Consider the following 18,697-nt stretch of genomic DNA (forward strand, 5'->3'; position numbering starts at 1 on the left):
TTAGTGATCACAGACAAAGAACTGAACCGGACACACAGAGTTTATAGCAGAAAGAGAGAGAGATTTATTAAGCAATAGTACACTCCAGAAAATATGGAAGTGGGCAGACTCGGAGCAGAGATTGACCTCAGGGGCTGGAGGGCTTCTCATAAGGCAGATATTTCCTGACTACTTTTGGTGGGGTTTTTTATTGTGCATGTACAAGTAGTTATATTACCTTAAAGCTACTGCACATGTGGGCTCCCATGATTTTCCTTGATTGTCCACTGGGGAAGGGAGTCCCACAATGCTAATTTATTATAATGCTATTAAAATGAAGCCTGGGTCCTGTAGCATCTGCACAGGTGCAGTCATGATTTGCCATGATGCAGCGCTTTTCCAGAAAGAGGGAACAACAGGTATTAAGACAGGGTCTCTGTCCTAGATCAATGTCCTTAATCTTAGCCCTGGAGCATCCCCAGACTTTCCTCCTTCCTAACTATCTCCTGCCTCAAAGGGACAGGTATAAATAACCCATGGACATGGACAACAGGGTGGGGATTGACTGTGGGAGTGGGGGTTGGGTGGGGCAGGGGAGAGGGACAGGGAAAAATTGGGACAACTATAATAGAATAATAAAAAATAGAAATACCAGGGGGCGAAAGACAAATACCATATGATCTCACCTATAAGTGGAACCTAACCAACAATACAAAGATGCAAGGAAAATAAGACCAGCAACACTGAAGAGAAAAGAAATCAACAGAGACAAGAGGGAAAGAGGGAGGGGGGCCGGGGTAAAAAGAAAAAAAAAGAAAAAAATTTAAAAAAATAAAAATAAAATTTGAGCCCAGTTAGCCACTAGGAGCCCTTCTTAGTAGGTATCTTTTTTCTCAGGGTTCACATGACTATCACAGATCATTTTGTGGTAGAGAAAAGGAGGTGCTAATGTAATTAACACCATTGATTTGTATACTTAAAAATGGTCAAAACAGTGCATTGCATGTGATATATATTTTACCACAAATTTTTAAATGAATAATGTAATATGCAGAAAAAATCAAATTGTACTTTCAGTGGATGAAAGTATATGGTATGTGAATTATATCTGAATAAAGCTGTAAAAAAAAGAATATCTACAAAAACCCACAGCTAATATACATAATGGTAAGAAACTCAAAGTTGTACCACTAGGATGAGGAACAAGGCTTTGATGTCCATCCCCTCTCACCACTCCTTTCAACATCATATTTGATGTCCTAGCTAATGCCACAAAACAACTAAAGGAGATGAATAACAGATTGCGGGGGGAAGAAATAATACTGTCATTGTTTTCAGATGACATGATTGTCTATGTTGAAAATCCAGAAAAATAAAACAAAAAAACCCTCCTGGAACTAATAAAAAATTATAGCAGATTGCAGGATATAAGGTTAATATATTAAAATTGATTGCTTTCCTATGTACCAACAATGAACAAGTGGAATTTGAAATTAAAAACGTAAGGCCATATATACTAACACTCTCCCCAAATGAAATACTTAGCTATAAATCTAACAAAATATGTACAAAATCTATTTGAGAAAGACTACAAAACTCTGATGAATAGAATCAAAGAACCGAATAAATGGAAAAACATTCCACATTCATGAATGGAAAGAAAATATTGTCAAGATGTCATTCTTCCCACTTTGATCTTAGATTTGATGCAATCTCAATCAAAATTCCCAATAAGTTATTTTATAGATATTGATAAACTGAATCTAAAGTTTATATGAAGAGGCAAAAGACCTAGAATAGCTGACATAATATTGAAGAACAAAGTAGAATTGCTACTACCTGACTTGAAGACTTACTGTAAATTACAGTAATCAAGACAATGTGGTATTGATGAAAGAATAGACAAAACAGATCAATGGAACAGAATTGAGAGCTGAGAAACAGACATACAGAAATATAGTCAACTAATCTTTGATAAAGGAATGAAGGCAATGCAGTTGAACAAATATAGTCTTTTCAACAAATGGTGTTGGAACAACTGAACATGCATGCACATGTTAAAAAAAATGAATCCAGAGAGAGATTTTACACTTTTCACAAAAATTCAAAATGGAACAAATATCTAAATGTTAAATGCAAAACTATAAATTTTCTGGAAGATAACATAGGAGAAAATCTAAATGATATGGTAGTGACATTTTAAGCTGGACTTTAGGAGAATGGAAGGTCCAGCCACAAACTGGGGGAAAATGTTGCAAAAGGAATATATGATAATAGATTATTATCCAAAATATACAAAGAAGTCTTAAAACTCAATGATTTTAAAATAAAAAAAAACTCAACAATTTTAAAATAAAAAGGATTTTAAAAAGTGGGGCATGGACTTTAACGAGCACTTCACTAAAGAAGATACACAGATGGCAGATAAGCATATGAAAAAAATTCTCCACATCATGTCATTAGTAAAATGCAAATTAAAAAACAATGAGATACCACTGTGCCCCTTTTAGAATAGCCAAAATCCAGAACACCAAATACTGGTGAGGATGTGAAGCAACATGAACTTTCAGTCATTACTAGTGGGAACACAAAATGATAAAGTCACTTTAGAAGATAATGTCTTGCAAACTAAACACACTCTAACCATATAATCCAGCAATTGTGTTGCTTAGCATTTACCCAAAGGAGCAGACAACCTATGCCCACCTAAAACCCTGCACACAGATGTTTATAGTAGCTTTATTCATAATTGTCAAAACTTGGAAGCAACAAAGATGGATAAATTAATTGTGGTATATCCAGACAATGGAATATTATTCAGCACTAAGAAGAAATGATCAGGCCATGAAGATATGGAAGAAATTTAAATGCATATTACTAAGTGAAAGAAGCCAATCTGAAAAGGCTACATACTATAGCATTCCAACTATATGACATTCTGGAAAAGGAAAAGCTATAGAGCAAATGAAAATATCAGGTGATCCAAGGGATTGGGGTGGGGTACTAAGTGAAAGAAGCCAATCTGAAAAGGCTACATACTATAGCATTCCAACTATATGGCATTCTGGAAAAGGAAAAGCTATAGAGCAAATGAAAATATCAGGTGATCCAAGGGATTGGGGTGGGGTAGGAAGGGTTTAATAGGCAGAGCACAGAGAATCTTTAAGGCAATGAAACCACTTTATATGATACTATAATGATGGATACATGTCATTATATATTTTTCCAAACCCATAGAATGTACAACACCAAGAGTGAATCCTAATGTAAATTATGGACTTTGGGTGATAATGATATGTGAAAGTAGGTTCATCAATTCAGCAGTTGTAACAAATGTACCACTCTACTGGAGGAAGTTGATAACGGGGGAGACTATGTATGCATGGGAACATGGGGACATGGCAAGTCGCTATACCGTCTGCTCAACTTTGCTGTAAATGAAAACTATTCTGAAAAATAAAGTCTGTTAATAAAAGGAAAAAATTAAATAGCAAAAAAAATTTTAGCTCAAGGTGTCTGCTTTACTTTCAAGTATTCCATGAGGCATTAAAAACATCTACTCTGTCTTTTGTCTCTTTTTAACAGTGAAGAAAAAAGAAACCCTCAGAATTCCTGGGTAGATTTCTCCTCCTGTCTCATTGGTCAGAGAACTTTGTTGCAAGCACACTTTTAAACCAATTACTTGGGAAAGTGAGTAAGACCACTATAATTGGCTTAGAGCAATCAAGAGTCATCTCCTTGGTTGGGAAGGAAGCCAGCCATTATTGAAGGAAACACTCATAGGAGGAGAGTGAACAAAATCAAGTTTCTACTTTCAAGGAAGGGGCATGGCTGTTGATCAAACTTACAGTGCCAGCCACCTTTCAACCTCCTGTCCTTGTTGAAACTTCCTCTGTAATCAGCCTCCTTTGAAGAAAAAGTTACTTTAGGAACAAACTTCAGCCAATAAATCAATAAACATATAAAGATGAAAAATATGACGATTCATTAAGGTTATGTTCATCTGACTCATAAGAAACCCTTTCCTACCCCACATTTCAAAAGAATCTTTCAATTTTACCTTCAAGAGCATCATTATCATAAAAACTCTAAACTATGTCAAATTAATACATTTAAAATTCATATCCTTTTCCATTGGTTTGCATTTGCTTTTCTGATACAGAGACTAACACTTAAGATTTATTGAATGACATCTGGTTAATTAAATGTCTATTTCCTCCTGCCCCTTAAAGAGATCATAACATAGAAACACAACATGGGGAGAATAATTAAGCTGCACCCACAGATCAGGACTAACCTTGTAACTCACTGTAATTAAAAATAAATCAAGAGCAATATGCTGAGAGAATTGTCTTTATCAGGACACCTGTCTGCACATTTGAAATTTTATTCTGAAAGTCTCCATCTTCCTTCTCTCCATTTTTGTGTGCAACTGAAAATTCCACTTTCTACAGACCACTCTTTGGCAAATATTTCTGCATTCAGTCTTCAGGAAACTCACCTCTTAAAAGATCAAAAGATACCTTCTATCTGCCTCTACACAAGCATCAATGACCCTATGTGTCCCCAGTGAAGGAGCAGTAAGTACTAGAGGTGAGCCAGGAGGGGGTACCTTTCCTGCCAGCAGTTGTTGGTGGGGGAGGGCGGTGATCCTAGGTCTTGGAACCCTTGAGAGAGCTATGAACCAGGCTGCAAGTGACACCCTAAAAACAACCTCCTAAGAGAGAATAAACTAACAGGAATGGTTAACATAACACTCCTCCACATATTAATAACCATATACACTTTGCCTTTTCTTTGTTTCTAAGTAGAGAAATTAACTCTCCTAAGCTTTCCAAATAGCCTATAGACCAAATATTAAAGAAAATACAGTGTAATTCTGTCCTAAAAACATTGTTTTCCTTAGGAAAAGGGAAGAGTAGTTTAAAAGGATGAGAAGGATCTCACCTTCATCCCCAATCAGAAGCTGTTACACCTCTGTTCCAGAGCAGCAGTGAAGATCCACAGCTCAACATGCTATGTTTGAGTCTTGGTTTCATCATTTGCTAAATATGTGTCACTAGCCACATCATTTACCCTTAGAATCATTTTCCTCATAATGATAATTATGCTAATTGGGCCTATGTGTTTATTGTGAGGATTAAATGAGATAATAAATACTAAATGCTTGCCTCCTAGTAATGGTATCTATTATGGGCTCAATTGTGTCTATCCCAGATACATATGTTAGATTTCCAACCCCCAATACCTCAGAATGTAACCACATTTGGAGACAGGGCTTTAAAGACAGAATTATGAATAAATGAGGTAATGAGTACAAGTGGACTCTAACCTAGTAATAGTGCTCTTTCAGTAAGAGGGAGAGACACCAGGGACACACATGCACAGAGAAAAGCCCCCTGAGGACACAGCAACAAGACAGTCCTCTATAAGGCAAAGAGAGAAGGCCCAGGAGAAACCAATCCTACCAACCCTTTAATCTTGGACCTCTAGCCTCCAAAACTGTGAGAATATCGACTTCTGTTGTTCAAGCCACTCAGCCTGCGGTATTTTTACTATGGCAGCCCTAGCAAACCAATACACGTAGTATAGAAAAAAGTCTCAGATCCCACCTTTCGTCACACACACAAAAAAAGTCGCCTATGCATTTTCTTTATATTAGTGTCCCAAGGAATGAAAAGAAACCCCCAAGGGTCATGAGTCATCAACATTTGTGTTATAGTTTTGCTTTATGTTCTGTTTTGTAAGTAATTAGCATTGGCCTGGAAATAAGATAGGCTCTAATCTGATTCCTTCAACAACCCCCAGGTTTGTGGGCTAGCACTTAACTTCTCTGGACCAGAGTTTCCTGAGAAAAGTGGATGAGATAACCCAGATTATAAGAGCATCTACTTTATGCCATTCACCGATAAGATGGTGATTTACAGATATCTTTGGCAGAAAAGAAAACTCAATTAGTTACAATATCCTCAACTCAAATACTTTTGTTTCTTCCCATGGCTGTTTAAACTTCACATCTTTAACTTCTATTTATTCTTCAAAATTTATATCGTAGTTACTATCTCCATGAAAGGTTTCCCAACCCTACCAACTCAGGGCTGTGTTATCTTCCTTTGAACTCCTATGGCATGTGGCTTTCATTTCTCTAGCATCAAGTTTGACTTAGTGTCATAGTTTCTTTTGTCTTGACTCTACCTCACTCCCAAAGCTACTCATTGAACTGCTTCTATTTTTTGTGAAGTTATTGCTCCCTGAAAGCAAGAAGTGGTTTTACTCATGATGTCTCCTTCAGCACCCAGCATAGCACCCTCCACCCTGTGCACATGAAATCATTAATGGTTGGATTTCACAGCATTAGATTAAAAATTTTCTTTAATGAAAATATTTCCTACAATGAGTATTTATTGTATTGTTAATGTTTCTATGTCATTATAATCACATTTTACCCTAAAGCTAAAACTATAACAGTACAACAGGTATTGGGGTTTAGAGATGTAGTATCTGAATAGATAAAATATTAATAAAACACCTAAAAGAACTGTTTGCTTCTAGAATTTCCAAGAAAATATTTTTCAAAGTATTACATTTCTTCTGTTTGGGTAATCCCAGTTGAAATAATGACTGGGCAAATGTTTTACAAAAGTTAAATTATGTAAACATCATGTTTTGGAACTATTCAGTACTGAAATAATATTGAACATCATTTTCTTGACTCATAACCATAAAACACAGAGATTTCACTGAGGATAAAGAGATAAAATCTATTTTTGTACTTATCCAATTTGACAGACTTATGTATGGCACATCAATAAGGAACATTTTGATAACTTTTCTTTTAAACAAAGATGAACCATGCCTTGAAAAGATTCAGTTCTTAATATCTGGAAAGGGCATTTCAGTATTTTTATTTTTGTACTGTTTTTGTGATGCCCAAGATGATGACTAGATCAATAAGAACAGACATCACTCAGCCTGAGAATTGCACTTAAACAATCACATCAGTTTCGTCTGGTCAGTCAGTTCTTGGTTATCCATACTTTTGTAGCCAGTGAAAGCTGCTCATTCCATAAATCTCCCATATTAAGGAATGGAGTAGGATTTAATAGTGTATTAAATGTTTCCAGGATATACCACAAATAAAATAACCTTTCTAAATTTCCCTATATGATCCCCTAGCTTCTCCCTTTAATTCACTTCATGTATTTTCATATTTGATTCAACTTAATCCAGCTCAGGTATTTTCCTTCTCAAAGCCTCTCTACAGTGATGTTTGGGTTTCTAAGTAACCTCCCCCTTAAATACTGTGATATGACAAAAACCAGGCAGTAGATGTGTCCCCAACAGAAATCAGTGCTGTCTACCTAAGCAGAAGGACACAGGGAGAACTGGAGGTAATGCCAAGACCCCTTTTGAAAGTTAATGTTGCTGTATATAATTTCCCAAAATATTTTACCAACCTGGGAATAGTTAGCTATTGACTAATCATAGCAATAGGCAATGAGCTGCATTCTTTCTGAAAGTTTTGTGGAATTATACCATCATAGTCTGGCCTCACACACCATGCTATATCAATATTTTATATTGATTGTAAATTTTAGAGGTCTTCTTTGGTCTTTTTCAATGGTTTTCTCATCTTTGTTAATATTAGTCCTCCACCTCTCTGCAATAAAAAGAGCTTCACATTCTGCCTCTAGCATAGTTACAGCACCCAGAACAAAGCTCACATTGAAAAACATGATCAATTCTTCCAAAAGCACCAGGCTCTCCCAGAAGTACAGTCATTATTTCAGTTGCCTCCACCTAATGATATGGGAAATTTTTATAATGTTTGCATTAGCATTTTTTTTAAAAATCCTGAAATTTATTTTACTCCAGAAAGACATTAAGCTGGTTCTGCATTCAAGTAACTATTAATGCAATAGTTCAGTATATCCCAAATTCGTATTATCTCATTTTATAATTCCCTAAATATCACTCACCTTGATATTACCTTTTTGTTACTCCCAAAGGACAAACTTTCATTTGTGCAACAATACAAAATATACTTGTATAAAAAAATACTTTTTTGTAACCAAGTAATGAGTATAGCTAAAGCTTCCCAAGCGGGTTCAATTGTATACAAAAACAAAATTTGTACTCCTGATATGTTCAATGACTAAACTGCATGTATTCTAGTTCAACCACTTCCATTCATAAATTCTCAAGATCTGATATCCCTAAGTAGCATTGATAGCATCTCAGATATCCACAGATGTGTTGTCTACTAATGCATACTTACCTGTTCAATGAATTAAGAAAAAATGCTGAGAGATTTATTTTTCAGTTGGCCAAATGTGCTTTGCTGCCTGCATCTTTATTTAGAAAGAACTTAAAGTTTACAAAGGGTTTTTCTACCTGAAATTGTGCCCCAAGATCTCTCTCAAAACCATGATAGAAAGAGACTATGGAGATAAAAAAAAATTTTTTTGCTGGGATTGAAATAAAATGAGTAAATTGGTGGTGGCTGGTGGGATCTAGATTTCTCACTGTTGAGAAGTTACAGATAAGCAAGAGCAAAGCGAGAAAGAACCATGTGGTACTGAATCAGAGTCAGAAACATCATTATGAACTCAAGTTTGGCTAACATGACCCTACTTTAAAATAGATACAGAAACAATTTTGTATATGGGTAAATAGATGGGTTAGTATATAAATATATATTTCCTAGCTCTGTCCACAGGAAGGCCCTAGAAACAATGACATCTCAGGAGCAATAAGCACATCTGATGCCCAGGTCTTGGTTTCTAATACCATTCTCTAATAAAAAGAACCAGGCTCCTTGGAAAAATGCCTGAGTCTAGGATTTGGGCAGGGAATATACAAGATGTGCCTAGAGGACCTTGCAGTGCCAGAAGGTAAGGAAATGCTCGATAAACAAAATAATGGTGGTACGCTAAAGGGATCCATGAGCCAACCTGGAAGTATTCTCAAAGGCCAAAAATAAAATAATCTGGGCAGCAAAATGAATAAGGTAGTAGTATATTATAGCCCAACACATAAAATTCATATCTGTGAGCCCATACTTATATAAATAAATTATTCAATAAATAAATGGAAAGAAGAGACAAATCTCCAGTGCAGAAGAATTCCAAATAATTTATGTAGATACTTCCTCCTCAAAGATGTGAATTTTAACTCCTCATAGCTTGAGTGTGGGCTGTACTTCCTGACTTGCTTTCAAGTACACAAAGGATGGGGGTAAATTGAGTGGAGAAACTTGGGAAATCCTAGGTTGACCAGGTTATTAAATTTAATATCGTCATTGACAAGTAATGTTGACAGCATGTGCCATTGATGTAACATGAGGAGAAGGGCACTTTACCTCTGAGGTTTTATTTCCAAAATCTTGTAAGTCCGGACTGATCAGAAGAGAGCATCAGATAAACCCAAATTGAGGAACTTCTATGAAATATGCAACCAGCGCTCCTCAAAACTGTCAAAGTTATCAAAACAAGGAAAACCTGAGAAACTGTCAAAACTAGGAAAAGCCTCAAAAGCCATGATAACTAAATGCAATATGTTTTTCTGTGGCAATGGGGTCCTGGAACAGAAAAATTAACATCAGGGAAAAGCTAGTTAAATTAAAAAAAAAAGTGGTGAGTTTGGTTCAATATATCATACCAGGGTTGATTCCTTAGTTGTGACAGATGTACCAGACTAATGTAAGATGTTAGCAATAGGGGGAACTTGTTGACAAGTACATGGGAGCTCTCTAATATCTTGGTGGATTTTCTTGGTGGGTTTAAGTCTAAAACTATTCTAAAAGAAAATTTTCTAATTTTTTTTTAAATGTGAAAGCAAGTTTTAGCCTATTTCCTAAAACAAGGGGCTCTGAATTAAAATTGTTTTTTTGACTGGGACAACCAATACAACAGACCTTTTAGTTATGAAAATATAAAGCTAGTGCACATCTCTTGTTCTTAAGGAAGGCCCAAATGGTAGAACTTTCAGGAGAAGCTGAGCAATCTGTTTAGTTAGAAGAAGTGCCTATATTAAGTTTGGTGGATTTATGAGTATGCAGCCTGTGGTTTTCACATTAGGAAAAAACCTTAAATGAACAGTTTAAATCCTTGGCTAATCAGAGTGGCCATGAGAGGCTGAGCTGGAGAAAACCTTGGGAAGGACATGCAAGCAAATATATACAGATCACCTGCAAGAGATTGAGCCATGATAGACCGAAGTAGTTGGTGCAGGTTGTAGTCACTGTGCAGGAAATCTGAACATACTTTGAGAATACTTCACTTATTCCTATCTGCATAATTGGGAAGAGGCATAGCTCCTCCTCTTTCATTCAGATTTTGCTCCAAAGCCAAGCAAAACTGACCCTACCCTTAAACATGGGCACAGAAAACTGAAAAGACCATCAGAAAAAACATGGCTAAATTTATTAGGTGGTCTTTTGGGGAATGGATAGTTTAATTATTTATTCTAAAAGAAACAGTTTTGGCTAACATGACCCTTGATAATAATGTAGCCTCTAAATTCTAAATCATGAGTTACAAATTGAAATGTCTACTGATCAAGTAGGTGTCATTAAAGCAGAAATCAAGGAAAACAGGAATCAAGTTCAGAGGAATTCTATCTAAAAAGGGTAGTCACCATTTAGCACCAGTTGACAGCTGCCTTGTGAAAATAGAAACCTAGTATTAATGTTTAAGAAAAAGCAGAAAAGCTTTATTTTTGTTTGAAGGTTCTTAATTTTAAAGAATAATTAATTAAAACTTTTAATGGAGCCAAATTAAATATATCTGAATATGGACTGAAGGCCATCAATTTGTAACTTCTGGCCTAGCTACATCATTATAACTCTGGGGTTTTGTTGTTATTGAACTTTTTCTGAGACATTCAGATATACAATTAAAAATGTGTCTTCAGCATAATGAAAGAATCGAACTTTTAGTAGGTTGTTACAGAACGATGACCTAGAAGGAAATAGGCATGGTCATTTAAGGAAAACAGGGTGGCAGGGGGAGGGGCGGTAAATGTCTGATTTTAAAAGTTAGTAGATTACAGAAGATGTTAAATATAAAGAAATTCTAGAATCTATTTCACTAGCAATTTTATTTCACTTAACAGTTTTAATAACAGGTTAGATTGTTTAGCCTGTCAAACCTAACTGAAACCATGGGCAAGTCAGTTTGAAGGTCGGATGTAGCTACTGGGAGAGCTGGAAGTTCAATGACAAGTTGAAGGGCAATTATCGAGTTCACATTCAAGTTCAAGAAAAGTTCAAATGTAATCAGCAATGACAACTACAGAAGAATGGATCTGATAGTGCTTCGTTGTAACAGAAATTTTAAGAGATAATGAGTGGTCATCTCAAATAGGGATTAAGCTTGATTATCATTACAAAGACCAATAGCGGAAAATAAGTTAATTTCCACTGTGACTGCTCTCAGTGGCTGCTGAGGTCCTCTCCATCAGTTTTTCTGCAAAATGCTTTTCAGTTCTGTCTCACTCCCTTCTAATCGGCCTCCCTTCACGTCTCTTCTCCAGTGACATTTTAGTGACTTACCAATGGCAGGATGATGCTGATGGTCCACCTGAGTGCAGGCAATAAAGTGGCAAGGCCACTGAGAATTTTAAGAAATAATACAAGTACCTAAAAGTCTGCTTATTATAAATAATATCCCTACAAGTCAGTAAGTATAAATAATGTCAGTGACAAATTACTTCTCCCATCAAAAAAAGTTCTAAACAATTACTGTAATTATTATTGAGTTTTAATATTATCTACATGACAGTCAAATTAGCACATATTACATTGCATGTCCTTTAATAAACATTTTTTACATGGATATTAACTCAGAGAATTCCCAGTTATACTGTCAACCCCCTAAATACATTCATCTCATGAGTAAGTTTGTAATGATTCAATATTGTTCAAGTTTGCTTCAGGAGCAGTTAATATCTCCAACTCTTGTGGTATTACACATTCTCTCATTTAAATACAGGCAGTCAATTCTTGCTTTGCATGGCACTGTGGGACTACAAGTGACCATGCCAGCAGGAACTATGCGCAACAATCTTCACAATCAATGGGGAAAAGTATGATTATTCCATGACTTTTAAACTTTTTAGTTGAAACATTAAAAATTGTCTTACTGTCAATTATAAATGAATTAGAAAATAAAAATAGCAAAATTGATGTTTATTTAGTATAATGTAATTTAAAATATTAGAAATATTGTGAATTAAAGGTATTTTATTCCCGTGTTTAAAAAAAATAAAAACCTTCTTAAGAGTAGTTGAATGGCATTTGCCACCTTCTTATCCTAAAATTTACCATATGGAATGAGCATTGTTTTCTGTGCCTTGATAAATTGTCAACTCTTTCCTAAGTCTGGATAAGCTTCCAACATTTTATCCTTTGCTTTTTCAATGTCATCAAATATCTTCAAGAGTTCCTTTAATGTGAAGTTTCTGCCAGTATCATTTCCTCAGGGACATCACTATATTTTTAATCAAAACCAACCAGCCTCATTAATGTCAGTAAGTTTACCTTCACTGAGTTACTCTGACGAGTCTCAAATAATGCAGTGCCAACAATCGCATCGTCAGCTATTTCTTCTATAACTTCATTCATATTAGATTTGAATTTTACTTCCAGCACTATCACTTTTGGGTTTTTTTGTTGTTGTTGTTGCACTTTCTCCTTTGTTGGCCAATTTACTCTTTCGATTATGCACTTTTGTAAAATACCATGTGGATTACCACTGGGTAATAAGGATGTGGCACTTTACTCTCTGTGCATAATGGCTCACAGTGACCAATCACCAAAGAGTATTAAAAAGATGTGATTGCCCAATTACCATGACCCACATCTGCTATTCACATAGTGATCTGTTGGCAAAGGAGCTGGCAGTGTAAGTTTTACTTCATGAAATTACTCACAGTTAATAAACTAAACTAGTACCTGAAATTTGAACCTTCTTGGTTCAAATTTAAGCTGGGGTGACTGACATTTGTGTCCCTCAGAACCATACAAAGCAAGGACTGCCTGCAGTAGATTCACAACAATAATAGTGCAGTGATTATAAAGATGAATAAACAGAACTTGTGTTACTTCAGTTTTGTCATTCTTTATGGCCAGGTAATGCTTTTATTTGTGTTTTATATTTAAACCATAAAAAAAGTGCAAAAAAGGGTGTTGTTTTATAAGTGCAAATTTTATTTCATACATGAAATATTTTATTAAATATGAATATCTCTAAAATTAAAATTTCTTTTTACATTAATTTAAAAAACAATATTTATTACATTATTACTAAAGATAGTTTTGTCAGAGAAAAGAGGAATGTGCTTTTAAAAATGATGCAAATATGCTAGGTGTGGAATTGAATTGTTCTAAAAAGCAGATCTGATCTTATAACTTCCCTGATCAAAATTTATCACTATTTTGTCATCACCTATATCTGTAATTCTTCACCAGTATCACCTGCTAATCTTTTCAAAAACTCAGATGCCCAAGTTCCACACACAGATTCCCATGCAGTAGTAGATCTAGGCCAGGGCCTGGGAAACTGTATTCTTAAAGCCCATAGGTAATTCATCCAAGTGCTAAGTCACTGATCTACCAGTTTAGTTCTAAGTTCCTTAGCATGGAAAATAAGGGCCTTTAAGGCCTGGAACCTGCCTCCCAACTCATTTCCTCTACTAATTTTCTCTCCATATTTTATAAGTTTTAATTACTTATATCTTCTGAACTTGCCATGAGTCTTTGCACATGTTCTTCCAACTTTCTGTCCAGGTCCATTGAGAAAACTCTCATTCCTGTTTAAGAGTTGACTCGGAGCTCATGTGTTTTAGGCACCCCTTCTGTACATCTACCTCCACTGTAGCAATTATATCACCATAATGCAATAACTGTGTAGTTCTGTACCAAAGTTCTTAAAACAGGACCATATCTTTTAACTTCACAGCAACCCTATAAAGTCCCATTTTATAGGTGAGGCACAGAAATGAAAGCACAGAAAGTTCAATTAATTGCCCACAATCAAATACATAATCAATAGCAAATTCAGCTAGTCAGACTCTGCAGTCTGACTCCAGGTTATTATGCAAGACTGACTCCCTCCTGACTGCGGTGTTCTCATTGAGAACACTTGAAAAGATTCTTGGAGAAGAAAGTAAGATTTCATCAGTAATGCTACAGCACAGATCAAATTTAAAATTCAGAGGTTTTATCATGCCAGCAGTCGCATACCAAAGTTAGAACACAGGCCATTAACAACCAGCAGGCTATGTTAACCTGCTAGGAGTCTTGGAGGTTACAACTTGAGAGGTTGGTCTTGAGAGAAAGGCTGCCCCAGTGGGAAAGCCTGGTTGGGACCAGGAGGCAAATATATAAAGCCTTATACGGAAGGATTCACTGAGCTGCAACCACTTAAAGCATGATAGTAAAGTAGAATCAGCATTAATATTTATCAATGATAGTTAGACATGCATCATCATTGGCTTTCAAGTTTAAGTAGAGAACACTAAACTTACTAAATATTCATTTTCTAGTGCTTCCCAAATTTAGTTGAGCAGATAAGCTTTTTTTGGTGTAGCCTGCCTTGTGCCCAGTGTTCCATGGAACACATTTGGAAAATCCTGCTAATGGAATACAGCAAGTTCTGGCCAGCGGACCAAAAAATAAAGAAGAACCAGTATAATAAAGAGGCCTTAGCTCCCTGTGCTGCCCGTCCAGGGGTCCTGCTGCTCCAGGCAGCTGGGGTAGGTGAGAGAAGGCAGCTCCTCACTGTTCATCACTCACACAACAGGCAGAACAGAAATGCCTCCATCAAGATGTACAAATAATCACTACTTTTAATTTAGCAATTATTACAGATAAGACACCATGACAAACACTTTACATACCTCAAATTTTTAAAAGTTGGAGCATCTGTATCATGTATAGACATATGAAAGACCATTTTTTGGAAACAGAATACTTGGTAACTAATATAGCTTCAAGAAGAGTCTTTAAGTTGAATTATTTGATTAAAATTTGGAGTCAGGGATAGGAATTCATATGAAGTAATGGAGTAACGTCCTTTATATGTTCTGCTTAATAGAATTGTTGCAAACACCCTGCTCAAGAAAGGACCTTGCTATCTTTAATTTTTTAGTAATTTCAGATTTCAAATCAAAGATATTAATTTCTGCCACTGAATTCTCTATGGATCTCTATCGAGAAGGGAATCTTTATTAGTAAACTCAGATATTTATAGTCCTTGGGAGAAACAGGTTACCAGAAACAGAGGGAAAATGAAAGATGGTACCTTTAAGAAATGAACAAAGAAAGAAGATAGGTTCCTAATCACAAGAAGCAAATGGAAGGAAATAACTGCTTCAGAATATTAATACCATCGCTGCAAATTGGTTTTAATATAAGTAATTAATCAATTTTTGTCACTTTTTGTGACACGTTATGAACATTCTATGTGAGGTCCATCCTTCACTGTACTACTTCAAGTTTAAAAGCCTGAGGCTTTTAAAACTTGTCTTATGACATTGGCAAGGCCCTTTTTATAGACTAATTAACATGCCAAGAATTTCAAACCAACAAAAGATACAATGGTACCATTTTTCGTTTTCAAGAACTTTTTCCACACACACCTCAAGCACCTGTTACACTTTGACCCTCTCTGCTCGAATAACAATGCCCAGCACACTGGAGGGACCCGCTTTAACCTTCACCTGCAGTGCCGTCCCTCCTAGGGCCGCTGCTGGGGAGATAATGAATCACATTATGCGAGTTTCCCTATGTGAAACCTTTCCTTCTAAAGCCTGTTTGATGGAATTAACAGGAAAAGACCAATCTTACTGAGATTAAATTCAGTATTTAAGCAAAAGGCCACCACTCTGGATAAAAAGAAATGTGACAGGTCTTACTACGGATCTCTTTAGCACTCAATACCCAGCAAGAACATACGCTACTAGTCATACTGTCCACACAAGGATTTGGGGGATCTGGAACACTTAGTTCTGGCTTTGAAATATCACTGCTACTAAAATGCGCCTTTTCTGTTAAAGTTTAAATTACCAATATACCAGTACAGAGACACGTCTGTTCAAAGGGATGTTTATAAACAACAGGGTTTCCTGATTATTGGAACTTACTTAGCAGCAGGACAGATTCTCACCCAGGGGGAGAAATTTTAAATTCAATTTATTAGTGAATTTTGACCAAATATACTTACTAATTAAGCCAGGGGAAAGAGGTTCCTTCACTTGTCCTCTGAGAGCTAATGCTGAATGAGAGCCAACACCTCATCCCACCAATGTGGAAAGAGGACTCAGCCTCACAGCCAAGCAGAGCAGTAGAAGAGGGTGAAAGTTACCATATTAATCAGAGAAAGTGAGGCTAACTACCAGCTCTTTCTCCCTTGCTTCTCGAAGCATTCCATTACCTCTTCTTTGCCCAGAGCCGGTCTTCCCTCCCACACCTTCGGTGGTCCACCTTCTCCGCTGAGTTCTCCTATGCTCCCCTGATGGGCATATCCAGGGCCTCACACTGCTTCACAGCCAGCTACTAACGTAGCGCACCCTGGGCCCCTGTGGTTTCCCTAGGCAACTCTCCCAAGGCCACCTGTGTCATATGGAGAGCTCTGTACAAATAAATTCTAAAGTCCTTCCTTCCTTCACAGTAATCTCACAGAGATTTCTCTCTTCATAAATAGGAAAATATAAACCTTTCTGCTATCCCTGGTGAAGTATTCTTGCCTTAATGAACAAAACTAACTTTTTTCTTTTTTTCCTCTTCACATGTTACGATGCACATGTTGATCATGTCTCTTTATCTAACATCTAGATTTGAGCATCTGGTTAGATAACAAACTAAAACTCTGGAACTCTTACATTTGGACAAATGGTCCTTTAATTTTGTTCATTTTTGTCCTCCATAAATTACTAACCCAAGGGCAATGCAAATTAATTTAGAATGTGGACAGTTGTTTCCTTCTTCTATGTTTTCTGGAAATCCTCTTAGTCTCTGTGTGGCATCATCCATTCAAAAATCGAACATAATTTTTGCATAGGGTCATTTGTTCATTATGGCGAGAATTCTCCAAGTGTGACTACCTTAACTGCATTACTCATAAATTAAACTTTGAATGAAAAATAAAATTTCAGTCTTAATACAGACTTTAACATGAAATGGGCTGAAATTATTCTTCAAAAGACTAATTTAAGGCCTGACCAGTGTGGCTTAGTTGGTTGGGTGTTGTCTCAGAAAGCAAAAAATTTCTGATTCAAGTCCTTGTCAGAGCACATGGCCTGAGGTGCGGGTTCAGTCCCAGGTTGGGGTCGGGGCTCTTATTCACAGCAACTGACGAATGTTTCTCACTTTGTTTCTCTTTCTCTTTCTCCCTTCCTTCCCCTCTCTCTAAATATAAATAAATATTTAAAAGATAAAAAATGAGACTAACTTAAAAATGAATGGTGCAAACATGAACAAGTAGTATCTGAAATGAGAAAACTAAACAATGAATAAATATGGCAAAATAGGTTGAACCTCATTAATAATCAAAAGTATGAGAACAAAACATAAATGTTTTTTTCTTTTCTAACTACAAAAAAATTTTTTTTCAATTGTATGTTTGGTGTCAGTAATGACGGGAATGTGGGGAAAACTGCCAGTCTAAATACATTACTGATGGGAGTAGATTGCTAAAAATGTTTTTTCCAAGTACAAAGTCTAGTATTTGTATAAACAGTGGAAGCTACACGTAATCTCTGACCCACAGTCTTCCACCCCCTGGTCCCAAGCCCACTAAACTTGGCTCCTGTCTCCAGGGTTAAGGCCATTTTCTGCAACCACCACTCCAGCCAAAGGTAGAGAAAAAAAAAAATCTCAGAGTCACATGCCTCTGAATAAGCATGACCACAATTCCTATCCACGTGTGTACAAACAATGTTAAGAAAATAAAATAACAGCATCGAAGCTGCATCAATACTATTTGATTAATGGACTGTTGTATCCACTTCACAGAAGCATAGTGGACCCTACCCAAAATTTTGCTGGGATGCTGAGACTGATGATGCCACACACACCCAAGAAATTTCCAGAAAACACAGAAGGAATACAATTGCCCACATTCTAATTAATTGGCATTGTCCTTCGTCCTTAGGTTGGTAACTTATGGAGGACAAAAATGAACAAAATTAAAGAACTCTTTGTTCAAATGTAAGAGTTCCAGAGCCTTAGTTTGTTACCTAACCAGAGGTTCAAATCTAGATGTAAGATGAACAGACATGAATATGTACATCAAAACATGTAAAGAAGAAAAAAGAAACAAAGTTAGTTTTGTTTATTAAGGTACCTATACTTCACCAACATCACCAAAAATACTCATGAATTTGCCTGAAAATGTGTAAGAAAATCAGCTTACCATGTTCCATTAAAAGAACTTATTGAGCTTTTGAGTAGAACTGCATTGAAACTATAGATCAATTGGAGAATTGATATCTCTACAATATTGAATCTTCTGACCCATGAGTAGTTTATCTCTCATTCATTCAGGTCTTTATGTAATGTCTCACTCATAGTTTTCATTATATATTTTATATATGTCATTTTATAGTTTTCCCTACAGACCTCACATGTCTTTTATTTGATGTATTTCTGAATACTTGATATTTCTGATACTTTACAAGTATTTGTTGCTAGTATAAAGAAATGCAGTTAAGTTTT

This window comes from Pteronotus mesoamericanus, unplaced genomic scaffold (assembly GCF_021234165.1).
Source record: "Pteronotus mesoamericanus isolate MK-2021 breed Mesoamerican mustached bat unplaced genomic scaffold, CSHL_Meso_final contig_20, whole genome shotgun sequence".
Classification (NCBI taxonomy): Eukaryota; Metazoa; Chordata; class Mammalia; order Chiroptera; family Mormoopidae; genus Pteronotus; species Pteronotus mesoamericanus.